The following is an 11,149-nucleotide window of genomic DNA, read 5'->3' on the forward strand; positions in this document are numbered from 1 at the left end:
ATCGGTGTTCGGCTTTGAATTGTGTTATCTGGATTGAATTCCAGCTAAATGGTGTGAATATTTGCAATTTGGTTTGATTAATTTATTACATTTTTGCTGTTGTTGGCTTGCTGCAAGCAGCACTAGTCCTTCGGCAACCTGACGCTATTCTGTTCTACAAGGCTCAGCCTTCATTGCTCGGCATTCAACACATCTACGACCAGGAGTTGCAAACGTGATCCACCCTACAATCATGCTGCAGACTGGAATTCCGAACTCGGAAGGCAGAAATCTACTGCCAGTAGCCAATCGAGGCCATCACTCAAGAAATTTGTGAATGAATTTAAATTCATATTTCTGCCTCTTACCACAAGTGATACAATTTACCCCACGTCTTAAGTAGTATATTTTAAATTGCTTTTCAATAAGTTGTTTAGAATTCTATTTTCAAGGGCAAACCATGTTTTGATAATTCATCAAGATCGTGTTAGAATCACTGTGCAAAAGAGTTTTCGCAACACCAAACCGGTTTCTGTTGTTGCAATTACTTTATTGGAAAATCATGAACGACAGCAAACACTACGAGGAAAAAATTGTCTGAGCCTTGCAAACTAATCCCGGTAATGGTAATAAAGTTAAGCAATAGGAGATTTCACACCTAGTCTAATTAAAAAATACGAACATTACTGATTTAACGATAAAATGGTTTTTCTTTTCTTTTACGTAATTAATATAATTACTTTACTTATTAACTATTACTGACTGATAAATTCTTAATTCCGACGTAAGAAAACATAAGAAGAACACAAATAAACATTCAAACAAAAATACAAAAAGAACAAACATACGAAAAATTTACAAAAAAAATTGCTGGAAATGTTTGCCTTATGGGAAAACGCCTGCAAGTAGGCAATTATCGAGCGCGAATGGGTGAGTTGAAAACGTCTGTCACGTCATCTCTTGTCGATAGTTTGAACTACAAGTTCCCAGCTTTGCCGCTTTTTGTCGACTTTTTCGTTCCGCTACTCGCATGTAGATGGCATGATGGAAGCAACAAAGAATATACTTCACCCCTTTCACTCACACTCTCATGCCATCTCACTCACGCTAGGAGAGTGATCCTCCTATTTTTTGATGGATGGATTTGATGGGCGTAGCTATAAATAATAATTCCTCTTTGGCCATTTTTATTTTGGCCATTTTCGTTGCCTTTCATTGTCTCGCTCACTGAATCGAATTATTCTTGTAACTCTTGTAAGCTGTTTCTCTTTTCTCTTCTCTCATTGTTGTCCTCTCTCCTATGCTCTCAGATCCTTTTCGCTTTCGCTTGGGATATTCTCCCGAGTAAAACCCTCTCTCCGTAAAGTTTTGCTCGGGTTTCTTCAAACCTCATAATCGTAGTTGCAAAATGTATGTTTGGCGACCATATTCGAAGCCAAAGAAGCCATTGGACTTACACCAAATCCCTTTAACTGAAGTGAAAAAAATGCATAAAAAATAACCACTGAAGTCGTGCATCGACCACTTTTGCTTTAACATACGTTTGTTAAAGATTTCTTAAACTTCGCCAACTTTAAGAGCAAGCAAGCATTTTCTTAATTGCTTTAACTTCATATTTATACCATACCATTGCACCAACTAACGAATGACGGCAAGAATTCTGTATTAGAAGGTTTGGACAATAGCTTATGAGTAAATAAATAAAAATTAAACATGGTATTTTATAACAAAATAACCGAAACGAGAATTTGGATTGAAAAATGAAAACTTGTTTTGTAAACGTCATTTGTGGGAAAACTTCGAAACTACCGACGGCCCTAAGAGTTATTTACATCCATAATATACTGTACTGATGCCTAAGAATATTAAGAAAACTATACGCATTTTAATATAAAGCGCATTTTAATAAAGCGAGAGGCGAAAAACGTTCACCGAGTGCTACACAGCGATGGTTTATGAAGGAGCTAGGTTTGATGAATAATAATTTCAAAGCGTCCTTGTCTCAGAAGCCCCTGAGTCAAACCAGTTTAAACTGGTAAGCAATAGAACAGAGCCGGATAGAAAGAATACTCATGTCATGGAATGACTTATGTTTTTCCTACCTATCAGTTAAGAAAGTATATCTGCAGTGTTGGTAATCTATAGATGAAATATTTAACTTTGTAGATATCGAGTGATCGGTAAACAGTTTTCACTTTTTGTCATCGATTTAGTCACAATCGTAACATAGTTTCGCATGTTCGATATTCCCTTTTTTCTATGAGATTTCGAGACACCGTTCGAATACAGAGCTTCGGGTGTGCAGCGTGGATGTCCAGCGATACAGTGCGCGTGCATGGCATGCATAAATATGCATCATTACAGGCAATCTTAACCAAATCAAGCCACGCACGAACCAACGCATCGTACAAATGTACTGACCTCTTCTCGCGTAGCAGAAAAACCGCAAATGTTAACGTTGAAAAGTAAATAAAATGTAAATTGATGTCATTTTCTCACACGTACGCGAAACGCGCACACGTTTCCTCGACGTCGAGCGACACTCGTGACAGTCCTGCTGAAGCAGTGCAACATCATAATAACCAGAATCACCTCACTGCGGTGCGGTGTGAACGATGTTTCCTTTCTGATGCAATTGCATAATGCGTCCTCAGATAATTAAGTCATAAAACTGGAAGATTGCACCGCCGATTACTTCGCCACTATGGGATTTTTTAACACCTTGTCTCAATTTAATCAACATTTAATCATACATCGCTTGGTTAAGACTGTTCTGGTAACTTGTTGCAGCAAGAAGCTCAACTGTAGGCAACAGCCGCGATCATTTTCCTCTATCGAGGATGCGATGTACGTCAGTTCGCTTCCTTTGCGGTGTATCCTTCTCGACAGACTCTCGGTTTGCAATTATATCCCTGAGAACACCAAACCCGTGGCTGCTTATTGAATCACAAGAAACCCACAAGATGTTTCAATCGAACACAATTTTTGTTTTTTGTTTTTATCGACATCTTTGGACTTCTCAAGATCAGCCGCTTGGCGCATCGGGACCATGCAGCAGAGCCGATGCAGTCGGTGATTGCTATTGAATACTTTAACAACACTTGTGCGATTGTCTCCTACTACGCCCGATCATGTGACATTGTACGATCGGTGTAAAAATTGTTTTTGCCAGAGAAACGCCAATTGGATGAACACACCATGGTTATGTTGGACTGGGTGAGGCATTTTAATGGATATCACGATTGAACGGTTTCTGTCCACCCATCGCTCGACTCGTTTGTCTCTCGAACTAAACTGAATTAAACGGACAATTATATAAGAAAACGTAATGTACGAAAATAAGTATTTCGTATATAATAAGCGCTTGATTCAGCACATAAATGCTACATGTGCAAGCAGCATGTTATTGCAAAAATAGATTATTACTGACTATTAGATACAACTATAATTGTTTAAGAGAATTTATTTTGAGATCAAGTTTCTTCTAATAACGTTTTACGAAGAAAACTTTTTTGATTATCATCTTTATAAAAAATATGCATTGAACTTGTTGCTAGGTTTAGAAAATATAAATATATGCTTCATATAGTTTATATAATGCATAATCATTTGCACAATTTATACTAGATCTTTGCCATTTAGCCAAACTTAATTGAATCCAAAGAAATCAATTTTACCAATTCAATTCAAAGAGAAGTATGACTCAAACTGAAACTAAAGTGCAATCCTTTAGCAGGATCTAATAAGCCTTTTGGAACAAATAAAAACAACACATTTGTCCACGGTTCAGGCGGCAATGGTGTATGACAAGTATACTTTAAACGGTTAACAAGATCGTTTGGTGATCACTGGCATCAATCCACGCAGTGCTCTGATGCCTACGTGGTACTTAAACTGTAATTCGAAGTAATTCAATTTAACGATGTGATAATCGAGAGCAATAAATTTTGATGTGAATTTCTCATGCCAGCTTTTCCGCCGTTTCCTATTCTGCCATTAAATTATTCCTTCGTTCATAAGACAGTTTCGACTTTCTCTGTCGTTCTCTCTCTCTCTCTCTATTTCTCCGTTACTCTCTTCCTTTGGCTCTCTCTCTCTACTTGTTCTCGTTTTTTGTGTCTCTCTTTCTTTCTTGGTCTTGGCTCATATAGTTGAGAAAAGAGAACGCACCGCAATTGGAGCAATTTTCGTTGAAATGTTTACTTTTTTATGGCTTAATAAATACCGGTTAGTGGCCAAGGTAAAATCTTGGCTTTCCGACAACGGCAAGAAGTGTATCAAATACTGTGATAATCGCAATCATCAGCATCAAAACAATCTCAATGATAATAATGATGATGATGATGATGATGGACTTTTAAACGCGTCGCCTTATTGATGGCCCTTACGCAACATGCTATGGCGCCTTCATGGGAACGATCGTCATCAAAAAAGGTGTTTAATGTTTTGATTATTTGTTTTATTGCCACACTTCCAATTAGCACTTTATTAGTCGGTTTAACAGTTGTTTCGATAGGAGCACCCAACGTAAGAGAAGATGTATCCAGTTTGGCGCGCCATTTTACCGACGGCAAACGTATTCTAGAACATGGGTGTCGATAGGTCACAAATGTGTGGATGAATAAATTATGTTATCAACTTGTTGCTAATGCCTGAAAGCGAGTCATAAATTCTCTTGTTTAACGGTCATTTGGGTCAACCACTAGTGATTCTCTTTATCTCTTTCAATTCTAATCGCTCTTGCCCTGGTTCTGGTTATTTAGTTTGTAACTTAAAATAGGACGTGGATTAAACATTATTACTACTTTTATTACGATTAAGGTAAACATATTTTAAAACGGCTATGGATCAAATATGAACCTTCAACCGGACTATCAACGATCACGATTGCAAACGCGAGAGCTAATGTGAGGTGAGGTATTTCTGGAGAACAAAAACTTAGAAGTCATTCCGTATTTCAGTTGACAAGTACAAAACTGGCAAACATTACAAGAATGTATCCTATGGTGTAGTGAATTTGAGATGACCTGTTCTGAGTGCAGATTGATGAAGCTACTCCACGAGTAACACCTGTTCTCAGAGCAACATTTTGCCGACCAAACGGACGGAGACCGCATGATAGAATACAATTCCAATTGAAAGACAGTACTCGATTCCTAAGAACGATTGGATGGCGATATTGATTCGTAAAAATGATTCGATAAAAGCTGTTTTTTACAACATGTGTATCTTATAAATTATGTTCCGATGCGCATTGACTTATTGAAAATTATATTTAATAAGTATAATCATTATTTAAGCTTTCAGAAATCAATTTACTTAATCAATAATCAACATAATATGATTAATCAATAATTTTAGAAATCATATATTCACTTACTCGAACAAGCAAAGAGAGGGGAGGACATTTTTCAAATATTGCGCAGAATACACAATTCAAAACACAGATGGGAAACAATACGCCAAAACAAGCATTGTTATTAGGTCCTTTCCTTGGACGCATTCTAACTCGCTGTCCAGCTGCTAGAAGCTCCAGTAAAACTGATACGTGAACAGTTTAAGTAAGGTTTCATTTCACGTGCTCAGCACAAAGGCATTAAATTATTAATTAACCTCTGACACGCAAATCTATCAGCCAGGAGGTTTTCCTGGTTCCTTTGCAATTGTATGTGTTGTTCGATTCAACCATAGTATTTGCAGTCGATTTGCTAGAGTCTTTTATTATTCGACCTTTTTCAACCCAGAGAACTTTCTCCCACATTGAACATATGCAACTTTTCTCAAGGTTTTCCAGAGGCTTTGTGAAGGACAGTTGGAGTAGGAGTATTCTAGCACGATTTCTACTTTTATTGTCTTATGGTCGGACAAAATGTTTAAAATAAGTTGTGTTCTCTCGTTCGAGGCCTTCTCAGCTTTCACTTCTTTTGTAATTCATAAATGTCCCAACCGAGCGTAGCGTTGTTGTCAGGAATCGACACACAAAATCGGTTCAGCTTTCTAATTTCGTCCTTGAACCAACAAAAAAAGTTGAAAGACACCCACTGAGAACTGTGGAAACACTGTTCCATAAAACCTGAGTGATGTAACGATGGTCGATTTCTATGGCATTGCTCGAAACTTGTCGCAGAGACCTTTCTTTTACATTTACCGTCCGCAATTCACAAGCGCCAAAGACAGACGCTCAGAAGACAGACAACATGTCTGGTAACAAAATTCTAAATATGTTTTTTCTTTATTTTGTAGCTTTGGTTTGGTAGTCTATATCATGCACCGATTTGCATGATGTTAGATGTTTTTATGTTTCATCTAGATTTTCAAACATATTACAAATACACCAACTCATAATTGGCTTGAAATTGAAAATAAATTCAGTTTTTCAGTTTCCCTTTACTTTATGTTTTGCTTAAGGTCTCGCTGTTTGGTGTTATTATGTCGCTGATTACGACCCGTAAAAAGTACCGTTTTAAATGTATGTATAATATTTAGAGCATGTTGTACGTTACTCTAGTTTGATTTGCATGATTAAGAAGCCGTATTATTTGTTCCGGTTTAGTTGAACTAATTGTAAGTTTGTATTTCAATAAATTTAATTTGAAATGTACAAATGTAAGGCCTAAAGAAGTCTGATAGAAGAAACTAGCGTTTAGTAAAAATCGGTGTCTTGTATAAAAATAAAATATTAATATTTAATTAAAAAAATAATTTATTATTTTATTTAAAAAGAAAATCGTACGAATACGAATACGAAAACAATACGTTTCTGCATTAACTAATCGGTTACTAGGAGTGGAGACACCGTAAAAATGTATAGAACTGTTATAAAATTTGAAAATAGTGTATGTTTTCTTGTCATTTTATATAATAGCTGGTCGCGAAAATATTCTTTACGAAAGAATCGTCCGGCAGTACGCTTTCTTCCTCATATCCTTATTGTTATCTACGGGTTTTGAAGTAACATAATCACAACCTTCGTCACAGATCCCACCGCTAACGTAAACATCAGAAAGGTAACTGTGGTCGGGTATAGAGCAAGTAATCGAGCCAATTATACCAAGCCATTGTCGCATTTCTTAACAGCACCAGATGACCGGCACCAGCACAAACCAAAATTGTCCAACGACTCATTCCATGGTGCAACTCTGAGCTGTAAACAATAACTGCAGGGAAACAGGCTTTCTATCGTTTCGCAAAGATTCAAGAGTCAGCACAAAATAGGGATCTTGTGGAACGAATTATAATTAAAGTACGCTTCTGTAGGATAACCCTTCACTAGAGCCGGGCATATAAGAAACGACTCTTAGGTGGACACATAATAATTATCATTTGCCTTTGGATTTGGTCTGTCAGCTTCATTTGAGGATGTGATAAAAACATAAAAGCGGATGCTGTGTAATTACGTTGTGAATGATGGTTGCTGTTTGCGAAAAACGCTGTATTGCTCTGTGCGTTACTTCCTTTCAAACAGTTCATATATGATTCAAATTCAAGTGTTTTAAAGTATCATGATGAATCATTGATATTGTATTTTGTCAATTCAAACGTTTATAAAATAGTTTGACGAATAGAAACCATATATCACTGGTAATAAATATAACCATGATAATGATCGTGTGAACGCTACGTTTCCAGCATAATCTAGTATTCTATGAACCGTTTTATTTGAACATATTGCCGCTTTCGTATTCGATAGAGAAGTGCTCTGGATTCGGTTAGGCAAGTTTGGTTGAGTTGCATGATGATGCATGAATAAATCGAGGCATAAACGCTGTCAATCTTATTCGCCATTGGCAGATTGCTACACAGGAGGGCTCTCCCGCTCCGGAGGAGAAGATCAGCGGTCCTCTTGTCCGATGTGTACGGCCAAGCGACAGTTGTCAGTGATTGTGTACCGCTGTAACTGTTAGGAGCGGTACAGAGGGCCAGTACAGCAGGTTGTGAAAGACAGGCTGAGTGACAGAATCATCTTGATCGTGACTTAATGGTGTTTCTGTACAATTCCCTGTCTAGCAATATGGCGTCAGCCATCATCCACATGCAAATGATCGCAGCACTCCTCCGATCGGAGGGATGTAAAAACGCACCGGCAACATCCGCACGGTCCGCTTGCACGCGACAAAATCGCGCAACAAATGCTCAACAAATTGCATCTCTATTTAAACGGACCGCATCCGTAACGCTTGCGCTGCGCAAACCAACTGCAGGGAAGCAGTCAGATCCCTGCCGCCGTTTGCAGCCAGGTACACACGATTTTCCGACTTGCGCTGTTTCACGCGTTTTCCGCCATTCTGTGGCATGTGCTCGTTCTCTTAGATAGTTGTTTTATTTTCGGCATACCTAAATCCACATGCAGCCGGGAGCCGGGAGGCGACATAAAAAGTATGGCGACGAAGGTGTGAAGAATGAGAAACGCGGGACAGTTGGAACATGATATCACAAGGAGGCCGATATAAAGGAAGTTAAATTTAATGTCGACATGCCGTGCCGCGAAAAAAAAAACTAAAAAATAATCAAAAGCGAGAAAAGGAAGACATTTCAACGCTCGCCGCCTTGGACCATCATGAATATGTTTTATTAGACCAGGGCGTGGTGGTGGCCTCGGGAAGAGTTCTGCATGTTCCGAGAATTGCTTTTGCATTTATTTCCCAATTCATTTCACGTTTTTTCACCATAGACTTGCCCTTCAGCCCTTCGAAATTTTAAACTGCGCCTAAGTTCCCCACATAGTACGCGTTCAGCGCTGGCTTTCGGCTTCACCCCATTTTGGCGCCGACCCCATAGGTGCCTTGACAGACGGCAGCCGGTTACGGTCGAGAAGGCTTCATAACATTTTCACGATTCCAATTTTCTCTTCATTCGCGCTGGTGCTGTTCTAAGAATTTTTCGCTTCGTTCCATCTGTTGAGGGCTGAGAACGGCAATACTGCAGCCTGAATCTGCTCGTACTGAACATGCCAAATGGAAGGGTCTATTTATTTAGTTATTTTCGTTTTTCGTCTTCAACCATCATCGCTACCTTATCCACGTTCAGCGCCGTTCGGTTTCCCTTTTTCAATGGGGCGGCGGCAGGGCGGCGGTCTTACACGTGAAGGCCCCGAAAAGTCGTTTTTTTATTATAGCACAATTTCTCAATGCCGCGTGACCTCAGATGGCGAGATAATATGCTTGATTGGCGGTGTAGTTGAAGAACGGGCAACATTCTACACCACACTGCATCATATCCCTATCGTTTCCAGGGCGACTAAAGGCCTGCTTTTGAGCCCCGACAGAGCCACGCACCGTTTGACTGTGCTTGGTACCAGTCATCTTTGATGACGACTTGTTGACGGTGACGATGGCGTCTAGACTTGGTAAAAGTGTTCCTTCAAAAGCCGATCACTTTGGCTCAGTATACTACAGAACACAGCAAGACATAAACCGGTTATCGGCGAGTAATTAACAACCGATCGTAACGGCTGCGCCAAGGGCAAGAGCAAGATCGACTTGAACGAGGTATCGGTTACAGAGGCCGACTCAAGCATTCCTGTCCGAATTTTTGCCGCTTTCTTTACTAACGGCACGCGTGCACCCATATTCCAGCCAAATCCGTGCACGGCGAACGCTTAGCGGCAGAAGCGAGGAAGTACTGCCAACGTATTTGGGGTGGTGGCGGAACGAACGATGGTGGATCACTCCATGCCACACTCTGTTAAATTTGGAGTATTTTATAATTGCATTTTTATCATGCAGCATGCAGAAAAAGGCTCTACGAAACGGCAATAACACTAGCGCAGTAAGACGCGAAGACATTCTTGGGGTTTTTACTTATAATTGTACTGCCTTGGCATCTGCATATATAGGACAAAGTTGAAGAGGGACAGCAGAAAAAAAAACGCAGAGAGAAACAGAGAATGGAAAATAAGTAATGGAGGCAAAAAATATCCTATTCATCAAGGAGAGCATCAAGGAAGAAAATAGTTGTATTGCAAATATTCATATACCCAGACCGTGCGCTTCAAGCAACCAAGCAGCACGTTCCACTGGCATAAAAATTTCACAGCTGTTGCCAGTGACGAAACCGTATAACTGAAAATTTATGTTGATTCTCGAGGTTTCAACGGTGATCAAAGGCTAACACGGTTACAGACTTTCATCTTTGTACGCAATCTAGCCATGTGTGCAACGAAAGGTACCAAGAAGCGTTTGTTTTGCTGGTGCGTTTCTTGGCAACAGGAACGATGCAAGTGGCGTCCGCTTGGGCTACGGTGCAGATACGGTTGATTCATTCGAAAAAGGTTACAGTCACACCTTGCCAATTTGAGTGCTCAAAAAGTGATCTAGAAAAGTTGTTAAAATACAATTACAATTTTAAGACGCATAGTTCATAGGCAAATAACTTGGTGACAAGTCTCAACAATCATTCATAAATTATTCCAGAGCAACGGACAACAAATTTGCTGTAATATGAGTTACCTATGGTTTTTCTCTGCAATAAGTTATGTTTCTTCATTACCGATCTTTGTTGACTATTGGCCAATGTAAAATTATGTAGTCATTACGGTAATGATATCGATTGGTACATAAATATTTCACTCCTTCAGATTGTAAGAAATTTTCGTATAATTAGCAAATGCACAATTGTGCTGTCGGTGTTTCTTGCAATTGGATAGCTGAATATGTTTTTCGTAATCGGTCCCCATGTTTATGCTACCAGCAGAGTGCGTGCAGTCACTTACCGGGGGAAGAATATACGTACTTTTCGAAGTTTAAGATGCAAAAAAGAGAACGGGTGGGATTGAAATGGTTAACTGGCTTCGCAAAGTGCGCAGAGTTTGCTCACGACTTCACGAGACACGCAAGCATCATAGACGCGAAGAATTAATCAACGATACAAGACCGAACAAGATAATATTACAAATTAACTTCAGATAAACACGGTACACAAGTACTACCCACCTGGTGCTCCCTGCAGAGTGTAGGAAGTAGTATGTTAATGCTCGGCAAGAAAGACTATGCTAAGGCGGCAAGCGTGAAAAGTTGACCTTTTTTTAATTGAATATTCCCGCACATTCCATTACACTATACTGCATTCCGCTTTGAATGCGCACTGTTCGGCCTTCGATACTTCCCAGCGGCACCTTTCAAGTTTAATGCTTATGCTTATGCGTTTTTGTCATATGCATATGTTACTTCTT

Source organism: Anopheles cruzii, chromosome 3 (genome assembly GCF_943734635.1).
Source record: "Anopheles cruzii chromosome 3, idAnoCruzAS_RS32_06, whole genome shotgun sequence".
In the NCBI taxonomy this organism is placed as follows: Eukaryota; Metazoa; Arthropoda; class Insecta; order Diptera; family Culicidae; genus Anopheles; species Anopheles cruzii.